The sequence below is a fragment of the Stegastes partitus genome, unplaced genomic scaffold (genome assembly GCF_000690725.1).
Source record: "Stegastes partitus isolate 25-593 unplaced genomic scaffold, Stegastes_partitus-1.0.2 Scaffold57, whole genome shotgun sequence".
Classification (NCBI taxonomy): domain Eukaryota; kingdom Metazoa; phylum Chordata; class Actinopteri; family Pomacentridae; genus Stegastes; species Stegastes partitus.
In genome coordinates this window covers 882,351-906,903 of record NW_007577788.1, presented here as the reverse complement: position 1 = coordinate 906,903, position 24,553 = coordinate 882,351, and the positions used below count along the sequence as shown (strand labels likewise).

Sequence of the window (24,553 nt, the reverse complement as noted above, 5' to 3'; positions counted from 1 at the left end):
TAATAATCACAAGGGTTTCAATAGGGTCCTTGCACCGTTAGTGTTCGGACCCTAATGAAAATGCAACAACCCACCCAGATCTTAAAGCACTGAGAAAACCCATATCAACTATACATCAAAACGTGCAGCTCAATCAGGAATGGTGTGCTATGTCTTTTGTTAGCAATTCGCTGCACAGTTTAGACAAAAATTACAAAAAACAACTGCTTTAAGAACACCCAATGAAATGAATGGGAAGTCGACCAGACAATTACCAAAACCAGTCATCTTTGGAACCCTGTAGCTCTGGCATGTTTTACAGTAGAATTTTCATTTCAGTTTAAATGGGTCATGAGGTGTTTAGTTTTATTTGTCTAAATATATGTTTTGATGTCTTTTAGAGTTTTTATGTCGCAGTTTACATTTTATGAATTTTTTGAAAATCCTTAATTTTCCTTCAGTTGAAGTGGATGACATCAGGTGTGACCTCACCTACTTGAACGTTTGCCCTGGAACGTTTTATGGAAAAAAAAGTGCAGTTATCCTTGTCTCCTTCTCACAATTTCGCCTCTGCATGAAAAATGTATGCCTAAAAACGTAGACATTTCTGTTTTCTTTCACCCAGTGTGAGTCTTAAGCCCAAAATATCAGAAAATCTGAATTGAAGAGTCTCTTCAACCTGTCATCAAATCTATATAATACACAGTACCTACATGAAGACACACCAGCTGGCTCAAAACAAGATTCACACGGTGAAAGAATATTTTTAATACAACTTAGTTTTACTTACTCAGTTTTTGAGCTGTGACTGTGGGCTCTGTCAGCAAGACATCTGTAACAGCAGTTTCAAGGAAAATCAACACAGCTGTTACTAATGATATTAACAACACCTTGATCCATGTTTTAACAGGTTTTAACACGTTCTGTCTGGACTATGCATTCACTCCTTCTATGCATCTTGATTACTGCTGCAACAGTGTTTCCACTAATTTTTAGTTTCTCACTATTCTTCCTGTTTTCTTTTCCATCTTTGTGAAGTCTCACAATCAGACTTTTCAGTGTGAATTAGTTTTCATTTGAAGCCATGATTTTCAATTCAGTCCAGTTCTATTTATATAGTGTCAACTTACAACACATGTTATCTCACAGCACTTCGAACAGTAAGGTAAAGCCCTTACAAACTTTAAACAGAGAACAGAGAACCAAACAATCCAAAGTTGTTTTTGGACTCCCTATGAGCAAGCAGTCGACAACAGAGGAAAGGAACCAAAAAACCTTAAACAGGAAGGAGAAAAACAAACCTCCGACAGAACCAGGTCAGGAAAGGCGGCCATCTGCCTCGGCCAGTTGAGGTGAGAGTGGGCATGAGGGAGTAGGGGGGTAGCAGATGGAAAAGACAAAGAATATAAACAGAAAAATCAACATTTTGGAGGTCGGTGAGACCAGGAACTGCAAATCAGAAATGTGAAGCTCCGCATCCAGAGATGTCCTCAGAGAGGACAAGCACAGGACCTCAGAGGGCAAACACAGAGTTAGTGATATTTACCTGTATGGAAGAAAGAGTGAGGAGAGTAGAGGAGCCCAGCGCAGCATGGGATTCTCCGGCAGTCTAAACTTGAAGCAGTATAACTAAGGGACAGTTCAGGTGATCCTGAGCAACCCTAGCTATCAGCTTTATCAAAGAGGAAAATTTTAAGCCTAATCTTAAAGTAGAGACCCAAACTGGGAGCTGATTCCACAACAGAGGAGCTGATAACTGGAGGCTCTGTCTCCCATTCTACTTCTGGAAACTTTGGGAACCACAAGTAGACCTGCAGTCTGAGAGCGAAGGGCTCTGTTAGGATGATGCCGTACAACAATGTCTTTAAGATAAGATAGAGCTGGTCATAAAGAGTTTTATATATAAGAAGCAGGATTTTCTAAGTTCTATCCTGGATTTTACAGGGAACCAATGAAGAGAAGCTAATATGGGAGAAATATGATCTCTCTTACTGGTTCCTGACAGAACTCTGGCTGCAGCATTTTGGATTAGCTGGTGGTTTTTAAGAGAATTATTGGGGCATCATGATAATATGGAATTACAATCGTCTAGTCTCGAAGTTATGAATACATGGACTAGTTTCTCAGCGTCATGCTGATTTTTACAATATTACATGAAAGAATTATGTCCTACAGACGTGTTTTTTGTGCGTGTTGAAGGACATATCCTGGTCTAAAGTAACTCCAAGGTTTCTCACAAAAGAACTGGAGGCTAAGGCAATGCCATCTAGAGCAGTGGTTCCCAACCTGGGGTCTGCGCAAGGCTCCCTCTCCAATCTCTGGGGCACAAAGCTTTGTCTGTTATGAGGTTTTGAGTTAGTGAAAATTTTCTTCATAAAATCATAGTAACAGACATGTTGTATTATCATAAATGTGTATATAAAACAATTTTAAAATACATTTTTGCCTTCATCAAAAATCGTTTGCTACTTATGCTGTGTTCACACCGCAGGATACTGCAGGATCACAGAGGCTGAGAGGTCACGTAGGTCTTACGTCACGTAGCAGGGTGACGTAGAACCTACGTGACCTCTCAGCCTCTGTGATCCTGCGGTATTCGTTTCGTCAGGTTGGCAACATCACCCCAATTCATCCTTTTTTTAAAAAAGGAAAATATTGACAGAAACAATGTCTCAAAGGAGAAAAAGTGCTGATGATTCATCAGTGTCTAAAAAAAAAAAGTCTGACTATACCTGGAGAGCTACCTTAACCTTGGGTTTATTGAAGGACAAGACAGAAGCCAACCAGAATGTGTGATTTGCAGTGAGATGCTAGCAAATGACAGCATGAAACCGAGCAAGTTAAGCCGTCATCAGGAAACAAAACATCCGGCGACTACGAATGAAGGTCAGGATTTGTTTCAGAGGAAAAAACAGCTGGCACTGTCAAAAAGATCCAGAGACATCAGAAAAGTATTAGAAAAAGCGGGCAGTGATTTATTCAGAGTCACGGAGGCGTCATTTGAATGTTCGCTTTTAATTGCCAAGGCTAAAAAGCCACACTATCGGAGAGCAGCTCATCAAACTTGCATGCGTAAAAATTGTAGAGAAGCTATATGGCCCACAGGTTATGGAAAAAGTTAAAACCCTTCCCCTCTCTGACAACTCTATTAAGGACAGAATTGATAAAATGGCTCGAGATTGTCAAAACCAACAACATGAAAAGCTCAGGAATGTTCCCTTTGCCATTCTGTTGGATGAAACCACACCAGTGTCAGACGAATCTGTGCTCGTAGTTTATTGTAGTATATTGACAGTGAGGATTTGAAACAAGACATTCTTATGTCTACAAATCTGGCCACAACGACAACGGGCCAAGATATTTTTGTGACTGTGGACTCATGTTTCTCATTCAACAATCTGCCCTACGAGAATCTTGTCACATGCTGCATTGACGGGGCTGCCGCGATGATGGGCAAGAACAAGGGATTCAACAGCTGACTGAAGGAAAAAGCCCTGGAGTGTGCAATTTTCAACTGCATGCTATACATCGCCAAGCATTGGCCAGCAAAAAACGTTGAGAAGACCTCAGTAAGACCCTGGCGACTGTTGTTAAAGTTGTCAACTTTATAAAGGCCCGTCCTTCAAACAAGAGACTGTTAGCCCAGCTGTGTGAAGATGAAGCACACCAAACACTGCTGTTACACACAGAGGTGCACTGGTTGTCACGCGGTCAGATGCTTGTGCGTTTCATGGAACTGCAGGAAAAAATTAAGGAATTCTTGCAAGCTCACAATCGATCACTGTATGAAGAATTGTCGGAGGCGTTTTGGATGAAAACGGCATACCGAGCGGAAACATTCACGCTCTACAAGACAAGCAAGCAGATGCAGGGACCTGACTCAAATGTCATGCAGTGCAAAGATGCTCTCAGCGCTTTTGTGTGCAAATTGGAGTACAGAGTTGGGAAAATGTCAAAAGGGGAGCTCCAACATTTCCCACTGCTCATGAAGCACTCCAGCGGCATGGTGAGTGCGGCTTTACGCACGGAGTTTATCCAGCTTATGAACATGCTCCAGGAAGAAATTAAGTCCCGTTTTGCTGATGTTGACGACCACCTGTCAAAGGCTTCAAGCTGATTCCATTTCAAAAAAGTGTTTCCAGGAGAAGGGATACAAAAAGTTTTGGATTGTTAAAGGACAGGCTGTTGCTCCTAGACTGGCAAAACATGCAGTCACAAGGGTTATCCTCCCATTCAGCACTACATGTCTGTCAGAGACTGCCTTCAGAGCCCTTGTAACTATAAAAACAAAAGCTGTTGGTTTCTTGATATAAAAACAAGTTTACATTTAATGTTTAGCTCTTTTGAAAAGGGACATGGTAAAGAATGTGAGAAATAATTGTTGGAAATATTTATGTGTGTATTTTATTTGATTTTTTTTTACATATACACACATAAGTGTAGAAAAGAAATACGTCCACACACAAAGATTAGCCAAAACTGCGATTATTTTATCCTATGCAAGTATAACCAAGATGAAGCAAAGAGAAAATGACAAAAACTAAAACTGTATGTTGTTTATCAATAAAAAAGAGGAATTATTCACATTTTATTATGTGTGTGCATGCTTGGGCTTGGGGGGTGGGGGTCTCAGGTTTTCCTCAATACAAGTAGGGGAGGCTCCAAGCAAAAAAGGTTGGGAACCACTGATCTAGAGTAACTATCTGGTTAGACAATGTGTCTCTGAGGTGTTTGAGGCCAAATATATTGACCTCAGTTTTGTCTCAATTTATTTTATTGTAAGAAAATCATCCAGGCCTTCATGTTCTTCCGACATGTCTGGAGTTTGACGAACTGATTGGTTTCATTTGGCTTTATAGATAAATATAACTGTGTCATCTGCATAACAATGGAAATTTATGCAGCGTTTCTTAATAACATTCCTAATAATATTGCCTAAGGGGAGCATGTACAAAATAAATAGTAGTGGTCCTAACACAGGGATGCAAGGTGGCGCAGTTGGTTAGCACTGTTGCCTCGCAGCAAGAGGTTCGCATCCCGGTGAGGGCACTGGAATCTTTCTGCTTGGAGTTTGCATGTTCTCCCCGCGCAGCGTGGGTTCTCTCCGGGTTCTCTGGCTTCCTCCCACACAGTCCAAAAACATGTTGAGGTTAATTCGTGATTCTAAATTGTCCGTAGGTGTGAATGTGAGTGTACTTGGTTGTTTGTTTCTAAGTGTGACCTTGCGAAAGACTGGCGACCTGTCCAGGGTGCCCCCTGCCTTTGCCCTAAATCGGCTGGGATAGACTCCAGCCCCCCGCGACCCTAGTGAGGATAAAGCGGTGTCCAGTCTCTGTAATAAAATGTTGTGATCAACTGTATCCCATGTAGCACTGAGATCCAGCAGAACAAGAGTAGAAATTAGTCCACTGGGACGAGGTTTTCCCTCAGTTCATAGTTTAGAGTTTTCCCCAGTTTTTGTAGCTTCGTGTTTTTTTAAAATTCTGTCTGGTTTTCCCTGTTTTGTTTTCCCCCCTCAGTTTAGTTTCCGCACCTCAGTTTGTATTCAGTTTAATTCTTTGTTGAATAAATCCTTTTGAACACTTCACCTGCCTGTCTGCCTGATCTGTGTCCGCACCTGGGTTCCCCGAACCCCACCTTGACACCAATTACATGTTCCAGTCTCTGTAGTAAAATGTTGTGATCAACTGTAGCGCATGCAGCACTGAGATCCAGCAGAACAAGTATAGAAACTAGTCCTCTGTCTGAGGCTGTTCGAAGATCCCCGGTGCCTTTCACCAGTGCTGTTTTTGTACTATGAGGCTTCTAAATCCTGACTAAAACTCTTCAAACAAACCAGTTCTGTGCAGATTGTCACAAAATTGGCTTGTGACAACTTTTTAGTTTTACAAATAAAAGGGATCCTTCATTTACATCCACCGTCACACAAGTTTCATAAAAGGGAGGGCACACTTTGTAGCAGGATACAAAATTCTGAATAATGTTCTTTATGAATCATTGCAGCATCATCAATGAAAATTGAATTCATTGATAACACAGAGTACGGTGGATATTTGTCCACTACTGATATCGGTGTTTAAGTGAATAGACATATGAAGCCAGCTCTGTTACAAAGTCACCCGGATATAAGAATGCTATCCTGGCTGATCCCTGCTTGAGCTCTGGCCAGGGCTTATTAAACATCACAAACGTCGTTGTCATGTCTCGCTTAATGGCCTCAACTCTCTCTGCTTGCCAAGATGTATTGCCCTTAGTCTGAGGGACACCTCGACTGGTTGGATGAAACAGTAAGAGGCTCCATCTGGTGGAACAACCAAGTACTACAGCTGATCAATAATATATTTTCTGACGTCATTCTCATTGTTTTCTTGTCTTCAACTTTCAGAATAAACTGAGCAAAGTTAGTAACGTCACAACAAGAATGTTACAAGTAACATTCCTAGAATGCCTGTAAATGTATCTTTTGATTCCACGTTTGAGTTTTTGAAACTTTAAACAGGAAATTTTAAACGGATTCTCACTCTAAATTTTCTTTCTATGAGCACATTGTGTCTTTTTGATGTAAAGCCACCTTGAACCTGAACTTGATTTTGTCTTTAGTTTTTTTTTACAGGAATAACACTGTGGGATCATAATGACCTGAAGAAACATATCAGAGAGAGACCACAGTCGCATACATATCTATGCACCGCTTAATCCTCATTAGGGTCGTGGGGGGGCTGGAGCCTATCCCAGCCGACTTAGGGCGAAGGCAGGGGACACCCTGGACAGGTCGCCAGTCTATCGCAGGGCCACACTTAGAGACAGATAACCAAGCACACTCACATTCACACCTACAGACAAGTTAGAATCACCAGTTAACCTTAACATGTTTTTGGACTGTGTCGGAGGAAGCCAGAGAACCCGGAGAGAACCCACACTGCACGGAGAGAACATGCAAACTCCACACAAAAAGATCCCGGTGCCCCCACCGGGATGCGAACCGGCAACCTTCTTGCAGCGCTACCAACTGCGCCACCTTGCAGCCCGCACCTGAATCAATTGAAGACAAATCTTGAGCACTAAATGTTAACGCATCAATGAAGGCAAGTTTCTTGGGTGGACTGGTTGATGTTTCTGGATCTGCCAAATACCTCAATGATAGTGGGTCTTCAAAAAATCATGCCAGAGTAACATTGAATTACAAGGTAACCACAAAGATTCAGGAGCTGTCTATGAATCATCTTAGAACAGGCAATTTGAAGCATTTGAATGTTTTTGATAAAGGTTTAGCAACACATATAGTCACAGCTATCCTTTATGGGGCACAAGCCTTCTTTTTGGTTGACCGTGAGGTGTCTGAGAAAGAAGATCATTAAGACATTCAGGGCAACTTGAAGGTGACGATCAAAAAACTTCCCAGTCTTTCTATAGAGGGCAAAGGTTCCCTGAAAATGGAAGATAAGGACAAAGAAAATGTTGATAAATTCTTCTGCAGATTCTTTGGAGACTTTTGCCTTCAGAAAACTCCTACATCCTTTCAGGACGCAATAGAAGTCTATCAAAGCCTGCCAGCATTTCTGCGAGCCAACGGAGAACAGGCTGTACCGATGAAGGTCTGGTTGTTGCCACTGGCAAGTTTAGATTCTACTGCTGCCAAATTTGTTCGTTAGATAAGTATAAGATTAGTTCAAGAAGCACAAACAGTCCTGGAGGACTTCAGTGAGCTGGAAATGAGGTGCAATGATGCACTAAGAACCACCACTGCGCTGCAGTTCCCACAGATTGGCAAAAAGATTAAAAGTTTGAAAGAAATGTGCTCTAAGTTCAAGCTGGAATTTCAACAAACCTTAGCAAAGAAACTTCCATCAATCCGAGGAGGAGGAGAAGAGGAGTCTGAGCTCGCAGAGATCCTGAAGAAGACAAATTCTTCACCTTTCAGCAGAGAACACCTGGACGAGTGGATGGACTGTAAAGAGAGAGAAATCTCGATTCTGAAATCCTTTAACAAAATGATGAAAAACACCAAGACCGTTCCATCTCAAAATGATCTTGATGAAGAACTTGTCCGTGCAGAACATGCTGTGTGTTTTGTCTTCACCTCACTGGGAAGTGATGAATCGTACCTCTCAGCTTTATCAAACTACTTAAAAGGAACGACCAAACCAGAAGAGCTTCAGGATCCACACACTTGTAATGTAGAAAAAGAACAACGGTACCTTTCCAAAGAAACAACGGATGACATGAGAAAAAAAGCAAAACTCTTCAGTGATTTTTCAGAAACCAACACGGAGAACAAGAACACAAAGTTCCTGATGGTGGGTTTAACAAATGAGACACAGAGAGGTTCAAGCATCTACCTTTATAAAAACGGTATCTCTGTCACTGAGAACTTTGAGCCACCTTCAAAGCCTGAAACTGTGACAGCAGGAGACATAAACAGCAAGAGTGTGAATCCAAATCTTTTCTCCCCCCAGATTTGGAGCAGGGAACATGACCTCCTACTCTTTGGAGTTCTGTGTCAGTGGAGAGAATAAATGGAAACAAAAGGCAGTGCTGAAAGTTGGAGAAGTCACAGTGAGCGACCTGAGGCCAAACACAGAGTACATGTTCAGATGCAGAGCAGTGACCTCAGCAGGCGTTGCGCCGGCCATTGTAGTCAATGACTCCATTAAAACCTTACCTTGCAGCCCTCCTGGTAAACCTCATGTTGATGCAACGTCATGTGAGATTTCAGTCAGCTGGCAGAAACCTGCTGAGCTCGGACAGGACGTCCAGATATTGAGCTACATTTTGAAGTTTGCACAAACAGACAATGAAGTGACACAGAAATGTTTAGACGTACAAGTGAAAGATTTAACTCTGAGTCCCCTGCAGTTTACAAACTGAACCTGGAAAGAAAAGTTGGCACAGACAGCTGGCAGAGGTTTGACTTTGGAGGACAAAGCTTTAAGAAGAATCGTAGAATAATTCTGTTTGGAGTGATCGGTTCAGAAAAATCAACTCTCAAAATCAACGCAATGATCAACTAAATTGTCGCTGTCGAATGGGAAGACTCACATCGATTTCAGTTAAATGATGAGGATCAGTTGAGATCTGCCTTCGCCCTAGGTCGGCTGGGATAGGCTCCAGCCCCACCGCGACCCTAGTGAGGATTAAGCGGTTATAGATAATGGATGGGTGGATGGATGGATGGATGGATGGATGGATGGATGGATGGATGGATCAGTTGAGATCACAAAGTCACAGCCAGATGTCTGAAGTCACTGTGTACAAAATCAACCACCAGGAGGGTTTCAAAATAGAGTACTCATTGACCATCATTGACACTCCAGACTTTGGAAGTACAAGAGGCATAAAAAGAGACAAACTGATCACAGAGCAGCTACAAGATCTCTTTCATGCTAATGATGGTGTCACAGAAATTGATGCTGTGAATTTCACTGTTCTGCCTGCTTTTCCACGACTCACCATCACAGAAATATGTGTTTGATTCAGTTCTATCAATCTTTGGGAAAGATGTGGCAGAAAACATCAGGATTCTGGTGACATTTGCAGATGGCCAGCAACCACCAGTTCTAGAGGCGATCAAAGCTTCAGGTGTCCCATATCCTACGACAGATGACGGACTGCCAGTTCACTTCAAATTCAATAATTCAGCATTGTTTGCAGACAACAAACCATCAGCAGCAAACAGAACAGCTGATGATGAAGATAGTGGAGGGTTTGATGAGATGTTTTGGAACATGGGAACAAAAAGCATGGAAAGGTTGTTTGCTGCACTGAACGGCATCCAAAGCAAAGGCTTGACTCTGACAAAGAAAGTCCTAAAAGAAAGACAGCAGCTTGAGGATTCAGTTGAAGATTTGCAGAAGAAGGTTAAACTTGAGTTAGCCAAGCTTGAGGAGAAAAACGAGACAACCAAAAAACTTAAAGAAGCAGAGATGAACAGAAATGAGAAGTTTGAGATTAAAGTAACTATCATAAAGCCCTTTGAAGAGGACATTTCTGGTCATGGAAGCTACAGCACCAACTGTCAGCAGTGTCATTATACCGGTCACTATCCTTGTCCGATAGCAGATGATAGAGATAAAATTCACTGTGCTGCAATGTCAGATGGATACTATACTCAATGCCCAAATAAATGCCCATGGGATGTACATTTTAATCAAAAGTATAAATGGAAGTATAAGGAAGTTAAAGATAGACACACACTGAAAGAGCAGAAAGAAAAGTACCTGAAAGCCACAGAGGAAAAGGTGAAACTGAGGGATGAATATGGTCGTTTGCAGGCTGTGATAGTCACACTGATTGAGAGCTCTGCCAAGTGTCTGAACAGACTTGCACTGAAGCCTAATCCTCTCTCCACTCCAGACTACATTGACATGCTGATTGAAGGAGAGAAATCTGAAAGCCAAACCGGGCTGAAAAGAACAAGTTAAGTCCCTGATGGTTATGAGGGAAACAGCAGACTACATGGCTAAGGTAGAGAAAGGAGAGAAGTTCCTGAAGTGAGCAGAATCTGCAGCCACATCCACAAAACAGAACCAAACCCAGCGTAGAGGTAGAGTCAGATGATAATAGAAAGTAACATCAAAGGCTGTTACAGCAATATTTGATTAATTTCAAAAAATATACACGTATAATTTGTGTATTTTATAATCTCTACAATATATAAATACAAATTTCTTCTGATTTCTGCTTTAATATTTGATGCAATATAATGACTAGATTTCCAAAAACCTCCTTGCACCACTGAAAAATAAGAAAAAGAAAATCTAAGTTAGCTAATACTATCTGTTACTGTTGATCGATTTTCTGTTTGATTAAGATTTGTATTTATTGCAAATATTTTCTGATAGAAAAGCTATTAATATGTACTGAATTATATTTTATTGTGTACTTGTGTTGAGAAATTCATCTTTCTTCAGAATGTGTTCCAGCTGCTTTTAAACACACTGTGGTGCAGCCTCATATCAACGAGAAAAATCTGATTCTCATTTCTGTCTTCTCTAACTTTAGGCTGGTTTTGGAGTTACCTTTTCTGTCCACAGTCTCGGAGAAGGTAGTTGTTGTTCAGCTTCGTTGAGTTTCAGTCTGGTTTTAAATCATGTCATAGTACAGAAACAGCTTTTGAAGTGTTTCAATGATCTTCTTTTGATAGTTGATTCAGAGAACTGATGTTCTGGAGCTTCTAGACCTGATTGCTGCCTTTGACATTAGATTATTACTTATTATTGCCTATAAAGCATCTTGAACAGTGTGTGGGCATCAAAGGTGCTGCCCTGTATGTTCAAGGAGCTTCTCATTTTTTTAGGGTGTTTATTCTTTTACTGCTGCCCTGATTACTTGTGGCTCCATTTTTTGCTGCTCTGAATGTCATTAAAACTAATATCTTGATGCTGAATGTCATCAGAGACAGACAGCAGCTCGAGGATTCAGTTGAATGTTTACAGGAGCAGATTAAAGCTGGTGTCACCAAACTAGAGTGTCAGGGAATGGTGATTTTGGCCCTGTGTTTTTGTTCTAGTCCAGGCGTCCACCAGAGGGCGTTCTGGAGGAATTCTCAGTGACTGATTACCTGCAGGTGTGTGAGCTACACACCTGCAATTCATTTGGGTCGTCACCACCGGTATAAGAGGAGCCTTCAACATTCACTCTTTGCCTGAGTGTTGCCCTACATGGCGACTTCTAGACATCACCCGAGTATTTCTTCCGAGTTTCCTCTGAGCCTCCCTTCGTGCCTCTTTCTGAGCTTCTGCTCCTGCCTCGCCTTCATTGAGGATTTTTTCCCTATGTTCCTGATCCACATTTTGAGCTTCCCACCTGCATCGCACCCAAGTCTTCTCCATTGCTCCCAGGACTATCACTGCACAACTGGTAACAACCCCACGTCGTTTTCATTCTCATCTTTACAACACCAGTTTCTACAATAAACCTTATTTTTGATTCCATCTCTCCTGAGTGTCATTTCTGCATTTGGGTCAACAAGCCTAGTTATCCCGTGACATAGAGGAGATGACAAGACAGAAACTTTAGAGGCATGAAACGGAGATCAAGAAAAATAAGAATGTCAAGATTGAAGTCACTGTCATGAAGCTTTATAAAAAGGAGATTTCTGGTCCTGGAAGGTGTCACGCGCCCCTTTCTGAGACATGTGTGCTCTCCTCCACTCAGCCTGATTCCTGCAGGAGGGCGTGCCCTGGGGCGGCAATGGTTGGTGGCAGCAGGTGTTGGCAATCACCACGATGACGTCGGGAGCCTGAATGCCAACACCTGTCCTTTATAAGCTGCAGCAGAATCCACCAGCATTGCTGGACCGTTCTCCAGTTTGTCTGCTGAACCCATCAGTTCCAGCCCTGTCTGAATCTGTACCTCGTCAGTCGTGCCTTCAGTCTGACCTTCACCTGCCTGTCTGCCGTCCTCAGCTGTATGCCGAAGAGCGGAGCCAATTCCACCTCAGTCTGCTGCTTGCTCAGCTGCCTACAGTTCCTCGTCTCCTACTCCTGTCAGCCTGGACCCCCTTCCCTTTTCCTCTGTCAGGTGGCAGTTTTATCTTAGGTTTTGTATATAGTGTAAATAGTGTTTATAGTTTAGTTTGTGCTTATTGTTTGCTTTTCCGTGCTCAGTTGTACCAGGTTTTGGTTTAGCCTGTTTCTCCGTCCGTCTGTCCACGATATCGCCAGATATCGTTCACGTGTTTAAGTTTGTTTTCCAGTTAGTCTGTTAAGTTGGTTCTAGTTGTCATTTATCTTTTAGTTTCTGTTTCACTGTAACGCTGCACCTTGTACATAAATTCACTTCTGCATTTATCTGTCTGTCTGCCGTGTCTCTGTCGTCTGCGCCTGAGTTCCTGTACTGTTTGTAACAGAAGGTTGATCAACTGGCAGCAGTGTCATGTGACCTGTGAAACATCCAGTGATCCAGATAAAGGAGATGCTGCTGTGGGATCACATGGATTCTGCTCTGAGTGTCCAGGCAGATGTCACTGCAGTGTACATGTTGTACAAATGGGAGAATAAGAAGTGAAGTGAAAGAGCTAAAAGTAAAGTATCTAAACACCACAGAAGCTGGGATGCCTCTTCATGGAACTGAAAAACTAGAGGCTGATTGTGACCTTTGGGCGGATGAAATGAAGAACTTGATGACACGTTTCTGCTGAGTGTTTAGATAAACTTAAAGAGATGTCACTGAGGCTTGATCCTCTGTCAACTGAAGAGTACATCAACTTGCTCATTAAAGGAGAGGAAATCAGAGGCCATACCAGGCTGGAAGAATGAGTTAACATGCTGAAACAGATTGACGAGAATGAACGGTATCTAAGAAGGTCAATTTACAAACCTTCACAATACAAACACTGTGATGCATCAAGTTAGATTTGGATATTCAAACATCTGTTCAATCAATCCAATAGTTGATCAGAGTGGACCAAAGTGCCAATTGAGTCTCACTGCTAATATGAATAAAAAACAAGCACGAGTTCCTGCAGGATTTATTTGAATGTGCTTTTTACCAAAAAACACTGATTTACTAACATTTAGGTGAAACTAAATGAAGTACTGGAGTCAAAAACCACAATCAGATCAAAATGAGTCTCCAGTTTCCAGCAGAATGATGCTCACTAAGTAGCTCTGTGACAGTAGAAAGCATGATACAGTGAAATACTTGTACATTTTTCAAAGATTTAACTTTTCTGTGTAACAGTTCAGCTGATAATCACTTAAAGCTGAAAATATATTCAACTGGAAACATGTGAAGAACTAAAGAATCTTCATGGTGGTTTCAGTGTTTTGGACTCTACTGTTTGATCAAATAATCAACAATAAATACATTTCATTCTGCCTCAAGCTTTGTCTGTTGTGGATTTTTGTGTACTTTTTCTTTCATTGTGCAGGTACAAGCACATCTGGCAGGTTTGTCATAATCTGTGTTTCCGGCTGTGAGAACTTCCAGAACTTTTCAGGTGTTCTAAAAATCTGTTAGACGCTTAGCTTCAGTTAGCTGCTTGGCTTTTAATGGACATAGTCACCAGTGACACACAGCTCATGGACGCAGTTACATTCAAAGCCTTTTTGCATGATTTATACAGTTTGTATAAAATATCAAATTCAGTCAAACATGAGCACATAGACATGTTTTCAGATTCAGCGTGACTTAAACTTCCTGAAGATCATAATCCTTAGTGATGTTTGATCCAAACCACTGAGAAACCAGTGTCTGATGCCTGAACATCCTGGACTTCACTGCAAACAGCAGATGCACCTCGTTCTCCACAATGTAAACCAGTAAAAACACACTCAGTATTGGTAGCAGTTGGTCCAGTTGTCCAGCAGAGGACGCTCTTTGATTGAACTTTTGCTGCCTTACTGACCCGACAGTTAATTATGTTGATCAATAAAAACTAGGGGATGATGTTAGAGAGCCAAGATCAGAGTGCCTTAGAAGCAGTGAGTGGAAGAATTCTGTCGATGGTTTAAAAGTTCACTGTGTAAAAAGCTGCAGCCTACTACTGTGCAGCCACAAACCTGAAGACTCACCTGCTGCTGCTACACAGGTGAGGCAGCGGCACCCTCCTCAGGTACAGAATCAGATGTGAGCCAGAACTAAACTAAACTTCTCACATATCGAACAGAAATTAAAATCTGAGACAGAAAAAAACTTGCAAAACAAACAGCAACATGTTCAAAAGTGAACAGAGCTTTGGAGACTTTGAAAAATTTTAACATTTACTGAAATGAAACCATGTGAGAAGCTTAGAGTGAAAAATCAGTATTAGGTGGAGTTGCTAACAGTTCATTAATGTGAAGCTAACTGCACACTGCTGTTTGGAAGAACGTACAAGGTTAGTTGTTTTAATCTGTAACTATGCCTTATATTTCGTTTTTAATATTTATACCATCAGTTTTGACAAATCAGCATCTTAAAAAGCTGTCAGATACATGTTGTAAAGTCCAATATTTCCCTTTGACATGTAGAGGATTAGAAGGAGAAAGTACCATAATGTGGAAATACTCAAGTCAAAGTACCACAAAACTATAAGTTGAGTAAATGTACTTAGTTACTCTCCACCACAAGTGATTCTCATGTTTCTGTTTTTTTCCTGCTTCCACCAGGCAGGAACTAAATTAAACTTTTGGTCACCCGAAAGTTCAGAAATTAAATGGGTCGGCAACCTGCGGCTCCAGAGCTGCGTGCGGCTCTTTCATACCTCTGCTGCGGCTCCTTGTGGCTTTGGAAAATAAATGAGTATTTAATTTAAATGTATTTTTTTCAGTTTGTTAGTTTTTAAAATGCAGTTCTGAATTTGAAGATTATGGTGCTCTTGTAACATTGAAATAAATTGTGTTTAATTGTTTTTTTCCCAAAGCGCTCATAGGCGGTCAGGAGAGACTGGTCAGTAGTCCCATCTGCAGTCAGCAGGAGAACCAGATGTCATTTTCACTTTGGTGGATAATTTAAGACCAGCTTTCTATGTCATAAATACCAGGAGGACTCAAATAGACATTCAGTATTTTTTTTTTTAAAGTAACCTTCAACCCAGCGTCTTTTTTTTTGGAGCTCAAAATGTTTTTGTTGTATGCAGAAATAAAATTTCATTTTCTCTGTAGTCGTTCATTAATTTCTTTTTATACATAGCATTAACGTAAAAACGATATATGCTATTTGTGTTATCTTCATTTTAGATGTCAACAGAATGTTTGAACAGAATGCCTATATTAGACACCAGCACAGCAGTATGTCAGCATCAGGGCCAGCAAGGCCTTCTCTGCTGGCCTAAACTGTCAGAATCACCGACTTACGTTGTAAAATTTTGCTATTAATCTTTTAACCTTATTCTCAATAGTCTATGCTCTTCATTTAATAGCGTGTCTCTGGGCTGTGGTGCTTCCAGCAGGGTATGTTTATATAGTTTATTTAATTTTTTTAAAATGTTTTTTATCCAATCAAATTTCAGCCATCACGTGTTGCCAGGGTCACAGAAATCTACCCTGAGGCCGTCAGAATCAAAAGTGAAGGCCCCTGGAGCTTAAAATGCATTGTAATGAGTTTATTTAGAGTTGGTGGTCCCAGGGCCAGCTAGCTGGCCTACAATAACGTCAGCACTTTCACGTCCTCTAATTGGATGGTCAGAGAGCTCAGTCAAAACTTGCGGTTTGTATCTGTAGCGACCTGCACAAGCTAAAACTTTATCGTAAAGGTTTTTTGTTTTTTTTGTTTTTTTAAATTAAGCAAGTGGACATTCTCAGCTGGGCTGCAAGGTGGCTCGGTGGTTAACACTGTCGCCTCGCAGCTAGAAGGTCCCCGGTTCGCGTCCCAGTGAGGACACCGGAATCTTTCTGCATGGAGTTTGCATGTTCTCCCTGTACAGCGTGGGTTCTCTCCAGGTTCTGCAGCTTCCACCCACAGTCCAAAAACAGGCTGAGGTTAATTGGTGATTCTAAATTGTCCGTAGGTGTGAATGTGAGTGTGCTTGGTTGTCTGTCTCTAAGTGTAGCCCTGTAATAGACTGGTGACCTGTACCTGCCATCGCCCTAAGTCAGCTGGGATAGACTCCAGTCCCCCCGCGACCCTAGTGAGGATTAAGTGGTGTATAGATAATGAATGGATGGATGGCAGAAACACGACTGAACAGACCTGACTTCCAGCATTAGCCTCCTTGGCGAAAGAACAGGACTCATTGTTGGAAATGAAATGCACGGATTACCTGCTCAACAGAGTGATTGAACTGTTTATGATGAAAGAAAGGAGGATGGCGTTTGTGTTCAAACAATCACAAGTATTGGTTAGTAAAATATATATTTTTGTCATTGTATTGGGCTGACATTGATGCTCCTGTCAGACGTGCCGTTAGCGAATACGCTGGCGTCTTCGCTGCTAACGCTGCTATTCGTTAGCAGCATTAGCAGCGAAGACGACGGTAGAGAAACGAGCTTCTTTGGAAAATTTGCACGTTTTACTGTAAAATATGTCAAATTTTCCAAACACACAGCTTAAAAGACAGCATAGCAGTCCAAGACACAGCGTGTTTTTTCAGGGAAATATCGTGGTGAGAACCCTGATGTATGTGGTGCACTTGTGGCTGCAGTAAAAGAAGACTTGTTGAATTGTTTTAACTGGGTTTCGTGCTTTAGTGATGGCATTCATTCTCGCTACATTAGATACCTGTCTGCAATGCAACGTCCTGTTATGCTACCTGATACGACTGATGGTTTCTATAGCCGTGGCGTCATAGTGACGATGTTAGGAGGTGGTTTGATTCAGGTAGGACGCCACTGAAGGTGTAAGAATGAAATGCATGGCCCACCACTGATCAGTGTTATTATCCATCGATGGGCATCTATAGAGTAATCGTGCTTGTGTGTTTGTTTGTTTTTTGTGTGTGTATGTGTGTGTGTTTGTGTGTGCGTTTTTTGTTTGTTTTTTTTTCATTAACAGTCTAGCGCTTCACAAGAGGACTTTGAACCTGAAACTTCACATATGACCTCGGTATGGTCCCTTCTCGGACTGATTACATTTTTGGTTAATACATGCATTGGTGACCGCTACAGAGGTCAAAGGTCACATTTCCCAGAAACAGCTCTGTATGACTGAAAATGTACAAAAAGACAAACATTTAGTACACTAACTTAGGAAGACATTCAAGGCCTATAAACTGGTAACATATGACCTTGAGACAAAGGTCAAAGTCACACTGAAGGTCGTAAATCACAACAAATTTTAAATCCATTATAACTTGGAAAAGGTGTAAGATACACAAATAGTTTTTTACTACAATCAGAAAGGAACTCATATTGGCCATGTGACATCTGACCTTGGTCAAAAAGCCAAGGTCAAACTCAATTCTAATTCTTAGGTGTGTAGCCGTAGGTGTAAATTACAACAAAACGCTTCCCCTTCATGCAAAAGTCTGTGTTATATGTAAGGGATAATGCCCGACGAGGTGTCCATTATCAGAAATTAATGGACGACGCGGAGGCGTGAACCGTCCGACGTGGAATGATGTTAACGTCTTTTAAGTGGCGATTAATGCCGGCTCTCAAACTCCTCAAACTGGCAACACTGTATTCTCCTCCTTCCTTAGTCGACTGGACAGACGCATAAAACGGTCGCAAAATGTCATTCAGAGTAGTGGCAGTGTAGCTCTCAAAGTTAGTGTCCAGGTTTTTCTGAGCCAGGAAGTCTCTTAATGTNCCCCATAGAGCAGGTCTGGGACCAGCTGAAGCAGAGACTGGATGACCGTACTCCACCCCCACGTGACCTGGCAGAACTGCGTGTAGCACTTGTGGAAGAGTGGAACGCATTGTCTCAGAACAACATCAGGAGCATGAGATGTCGTTGTCAAGCTGTCATTGCGGCAAATGGTGGAAACACTCGCCACTGACATTGTCAATTTTTGTTATTTGGGGCTATCCTTGTTATTGTTTAAATTTTGGGGGTAATAAATATTAAACTAATGAAAATGGTGTTTCTTCTCATTTATTATTAGTAATATCAAAGGGAACTTTTACTTATTTCATTAAAATTCAGACCAAATAGGAAAAGCACTCATGTAAATAACAATATTCCTAACTTATTGTGAGTAGTGTAGTTAGTCACTCTCTGTTACTGCTGATTTTCTGGTTTATGGTCTTGGAGGCCTGTAGACTGGTGGCCACCAGCCCACTATGCTAACTCACTGAGCATGTGGCTCTTTTATTCTAATGCTAGCATAGCTGCTCCTTTTGTCTGCAAATGTTGAATTAGAAATGTTGGACTTTTGTGTAGTGGAGCAGGTTGTTGTACGGCAAACAAAACGAGCTGTTAAAAGTTTATTCATGTTATATTTATGTTTTTAAACTTCAGACCTCTCAATCTAATCTGTTTTTTTGTTGATTCTATTTATTTGATGAATTTATTTGATCATTGTGTCATTATTTTGTCATTGCAATTTTTAAAACTGAATTTATTTTTTTATTTTTCTATTTATTTATGCCTTTTAGTCAAGCCACTTTTTCTCATTGTCTTTTTTTGCTTCTATGACTTATGACTCATCCTGGCTCAGGTGTTTCGTTGTCATCCAAGTGTAGTTATATCCAGGAGTACTGATCCACCTAAGACTGGACCTTCCAGATACAGGTATCTTTATACTACAATCACTGAGACACATTCACTGCACTCAGATTATTTTTATTTAATAAGTGTGTGACTTCACCAGCATCAGCTAGCTGCATTAAGTTGAATTAAGTGAATCACTTTAAAGGGGATGAATGCTCATTAAATCGTTTACTTTACTTTTTACATTTTTCAATATTTGCCTTTTATTTATTTATTTTCAAAAAATCCTGTTTAAATTGACCATGATTCAGTGTTGAAAAGCAATCAAAGATGAAAACTTCCGATGGGGGTTGAATACCTTTAATAGGCTCTGTATCTTATCAACTATTGAATGGACTGATATTTTTAACAGATCTTAGTCTCCCTCACGCTGCGAATGAATCAGGTGGCTTGGAATATTCACATGTAACCCGAGGCATTATGTAATTTTTGCAGATGGCACATATTTTTTGTATTGTAAATGTTTGTAAATAGACCTTCCACATCATTAGTCTATCAACTTATTGGACATTCAATTTTATATTTGTCACTCATAGACATCAAGAAAGTAACTTGTGTATCCCAGCTTGGTTTGGCCTCTGATTTCTGTCCCTCAATGAGCAGTTCGATGTAGTTTGGAGTTGACAGAGGATCAAGGCTCTGTGGCATCTCTTTAAGTTTATTTAAAAACTCAGCAAAACGCTTCATCAAGTTCTTCATCTCATCCCTCACATCATGATGTTCCTCCTCCAGTATTTCAGGAAGTGTCTTTGTGGTCTTTAGGTACTTTTCTTTTAGCTCTTTCACTGTTACTTTCTCTTTCACTTCCTCGTTCTCCCATTTGTACCATCCATCCATCCATTTTCTATACACCGCTTAATCCTCACTAGGGTCGCGGGGGGGCTGGAGCCTATCCCAGCTGACTTAGGGCGAAGGCAGGGGACACCCTGGACAGGTCGCCAGTCCATCGCAGNTTACCTCGTCCTTTTCATCCTCTAAATTGTTCAGTTCCTCCGGTGTCACCTCCTTGTGTCGCATCTCCTTCTTCTTATATTCTCTTCTCTCTTTCTCTTCTGCTGCATCCCAGTCTTCAAAATTGTCAAATTCACCAAATAGGTTAAATAAAACTATAAAATCACTCATGTTTTTATTGCTGTCTTGCCGTTGTGATAAATAAACTGAAATAACGTATATTAACGTATGTTCTGAGTTTCTGTTGCCACGGTTACCAACTACCGTTTGAGTCAGCGCATTAATTTAGAACAATCAGGTTATTTGACCGGAACTTCTTTATAGGTGTCCTATATCACTTTTTAATGGACACCCTGCAGCCAATCAGAATCGAGTATTCACCCAGACCATGGTATAACACTTTTTAATGGACACCCTGCAGCCAATCAGAATCGAGTATTCACCCAGACCATGGTATAAGATAGACTAAGCTCTTGTTACATTATGTATCATTTTATGGCAAAATCAAGGCAAGTTCATCCTCAAGTAGGTGCACAGTAAAACACACAATCAGGTAAACATGCATACATTGGGCAACTATGTCCCTCTACTGAGGGCTCTCTAGTTACAGTCTGAATCTGTAACATTCAACACACTTTTCAATGACATTAAAACAGTCACAAGTTAGTCAGTGAAAAGGGAATATGGGTTGTATCCAAAATCATCCAGTCACTCCCTACTCCCTACTCACTATATGGGGACCACAACACAGTGAACTATGTAGTGAACTATGTAGGGAGCACCTCAGCAAAGTAACATTTCAGACACGACTTGAAATAATAATTACGTCGCTCGCTTGCCACGATTTGTGCAACGTTTGTTGGTGTAGTATGTCCAAATCACAACTGGGCGCTGCAATTTTAGCAACGTTTATTGCCCTGATGTTCAGCAAAGTCTCTTGGCAGTAAGTTTTGCGGACTGAACATCTAGGATAGACAAGACACTCACAATTTCCACTCACGCTGCCATTTCATCTAACCCATCTAAGAAACGGGTTAAATAAAATTTTACAAAACATAAATGGGAAATTACTTACATTTTAATGACAAGTTCTCGCACTCTAGTTCTAGTTGTCTAGTTTGCATTTCCTTTCGCGCAATGCATGATGGTCCATATTGCTTGGTTAATGACCATCGGCTGTACACTACTTTTCAGCATAGTTTAACCATAGTTTGTTTGACGTTTATTTTAAGTTTGTGTTGATGTTGGGATGCCACATGGCAAAGCGCAAATATGAGCCAGAGTATTTAAAATGTGGATTTTCATACTCGGGCTGGACCCGAATACCAACTATTCATTCGCTGTGCTGGAATCCGCCGCCGCTGCCGCCACTACTGATACAGCACTGTGACCGTCAGTCAGACCAAATGCTCAGCATCCGCACCCTCCATCTGAAAAATTAGCTCCCCCCCCCAACCCCGGCTACCGCTGCTGCCGCGGAAACGGTACTGTCAACGCTACGTTAAACACCTAAAGTGGTCTTAGTAGCCAAAAGCTGCCTGTGCGTCCCGCTACTTCCAGCCCGTCAGAGCCTGCGCGCACTCAGAAGTCCGCTGGCTGTCGAGGGGCAAGATGTCACGTTTTTACGAACCTAAATCAGAAATCGCCACATTCCTCTCTGAGACTAATTCCCTGTATGCAGAACTGTTTGACAACGAAATGTGGCTGCACGAGAGCATCAGCTGGTGGAGCTGTCATGTGATCAGACGCTGAGAAAGAGATTTGGGGAGTTACGCCTTTCCCACTTCTGGTGCAGCAATGTGATAGCTGAGTATCCATTCTGCCCCACTCTTGCAGTTAAAACAGTCTTACCATCCAGTACAACCTATTTGTGTGAAAGTGGCTTCTCTACCTTGGTCCAGCTCAAGTCACAGCAGAGACACAGGTTGGACACTGAGCATAATCTGAGAGTAGCTCTGTCTACTGTCACCCCAGACTTTGAAACTCTAATCAAGAGTAGAGCACGTGCCCAGCTGTCTGATTAACTTCAACAAATGACCTGATTAGGCCAAAACTTTATTTTCAAGTAGTTTTGATATTTATTTTATTCACTTCTGTACATGTAGTTGTCATGGTCCTCCTTAGTGTGAGGGTCCTAGACTTCATTCACTGTGTTTTGGGGATTTTGTCTGTCTTTGTGTTTTGGTGGGTGTGCCTCTGTTCACTGCAGGCTGGGCGGAGCTGATCAGGAGAGATCGCTGGCAGCTGTGGCTCATCGGCTCATCAGCTGTGCCCAGCTTAAATACTGGCGTCTCACAGAAGACCGACGCCAGAGGATTGTGATACCTACCACGGGGTACAGTCAGGCCACGAGCTGCGACACTGCGCTGAGCAATTTTGATGTTCTCTTGCTTCGAGTTTATGGTATATTTCTCTGCCTGTCTCCAGTTCTTTTTGAATTTTTTTTTTTTAATTCTTTTTTCTTTCAATTGAATTTCCCTTCTGGGATGAATAAAGTATTTTTCATTTCATTTCTCCTCCTCGGCTCCAGCACTCAGCACACCTCCAAGCACTCCAGCATTTGTCACCCATGGGAATTCACGACCATGGCCACCTTAACCGGGAGATCCTTCACGAGAGCACCCCCCCACGAGCACCGAACCCTGAGCACCGGACCCCTGCACACCACCCCGGTTTCCCTCGTCACGGCTCCCTCTCTGCACGAGGAAAAACCCCACGGACCAAGACACTCTCAGGCACCGGCTCTTCATGCACCACTCTCGGGACTCCCCTTCCTCGGATCACGACCCCAAAGACTTCACTCCACCACCTTCCTTAAATAAATCCTGTTTCCTTTAACCCTTCTCCCCGTCTCCCTTTTCGTTTGGGTCCACCCACACTGTCACTGAGCATGAATCGTCACACTTAGTTTCTTATTAATTTGCTCAAAATGGAGTGAAAATATGTTGTTTTGTGGCCTTATTTATTTTGTGCAGTTTTGTACATGCAGTTATCATGGTCCAGTTACTGTATATGGTTATATGCTCTGAAATGCATGTTGCACAGGAATATATATGGAATATTGAATTCTAAATAAAAGTGGGTCGCGACTTAATGACCATGGGAAAATGTGGGTCCCAGGATGAGACCAGTTGAGAACCCCCGCTATAAAGTGCACCATATAGGATATAGGGGGCTATTTCGGACACAGCCATGGTGTTTAATAGTGTGTGATACTGCCTCCTGATGCTGAAGCAGAACACTGATGAGGTTAACCAACAGAGATCCGTTAATCAACACATTCTGATTGACTACACTACATCTACATCTGCTGGAGTCACAGTGACCAAACAGAGACTAACAAAGAGATCAAATATGATGAAACTTGGCGTCAATCTGTTAACGGTAGATTTACTATGATGAAAAAGTCATGGTGGCGTCTAATAACTGAGCTTCAGTCTGTTGAACTTACCTTTACTTTGGCTAATTTTGTTGTTAGCTTAAACTCACCAGAACATTCCAGTCCAATTCCTGAAGACACAATCCAGACCACAGAGTGGAAAACGAAAAACTAAACGTGAAAATAGGACACAATTTTGAAATATTGATTCTAAATGTTTAAATGTAATAGTTTTTGTTTTGGGCTTTTTTTTTTTTTTTTTTGCTAAAATTGTATTTCTTTCTTTCTTTCTTTTTTTTTCTTTTTTTTTAAAAATAAATTCACTTATGCTTTTTATTTGGCAGCTAAGATACAAGTGTTCATTGTAAATATTCATACAAGACAACACAAAAAATCTATATACATTTGAAACCAGAAGTTTACATACACTGTGTTAAAAGACATAAAACCTTTTTTTTCTCACTGTCTGACATTAAATTGGGCTAAACATTTCCATTTGCTAAATGCAAGAATAATGAGAGAGAATTTTTTCTACTTTCTTCAAAGTCAGAAGTTTACATACACTAAGATTACTATACCTTCAAACTATTTGGGAAAGCCCAGACAATGTTGTCATGGCTTTGGAAGCTTCTGATAGGTTAATTAACAACATTTGAGTTAATTGGAGGCTCACCTGTGGATGTATTTTAAGGCACACCTCAAACACACTGCTTCCTTTAGTGACAACATGGAAAATCTAAAGAAATCAGCCAAGATATCAGGAAGAGAATTGTGGACCTCCACAAGTCTGGTTCATCCTTGGGTACAATTTCCAGATGCCTGAAGGTTCCACGTTCATCTCTTCAAACAATTATACTCAAGTATGAACACCATGGGAATGTCCAGCCATCATACTGCTCAGGAACGAGACGGGTTCTGTGTCCCAGTGATGAAGTGGTTTAGTATGAAATGTGCGTATCAACCCCAGAACAAAAGCCATAGACCTTGTGAAGATGCTGCTGGAGCTCATAAGGGAGTGTCATTATCTACAGTGAAATGAGTCAGCTGCATTTTTTGTCATGTTCAGTGTATTCTTCAGGTAGTATATCTTGAGTGGTATCATGACTGTATATATATATATATATATATGTGTGTATGTATGTATATGTATGTATATGTGTGTGTGTGTGT

At 41.3% G+C, this 24,553-nt stretch overlaps 1 pseudogene; it reads right to left on the bottom strand.

Annotated features, from left to right (window-relative positions):
• Positions 1-18,142: 18,142 nt before the first annotated feature.
• LOC103352991 (stonustoxin subunit alpha-like) overlaps positions 18,143-24,553 on the bottom strand; it is a 23,562-nt pseudogene continuing 17,151 nt past the window's right edge.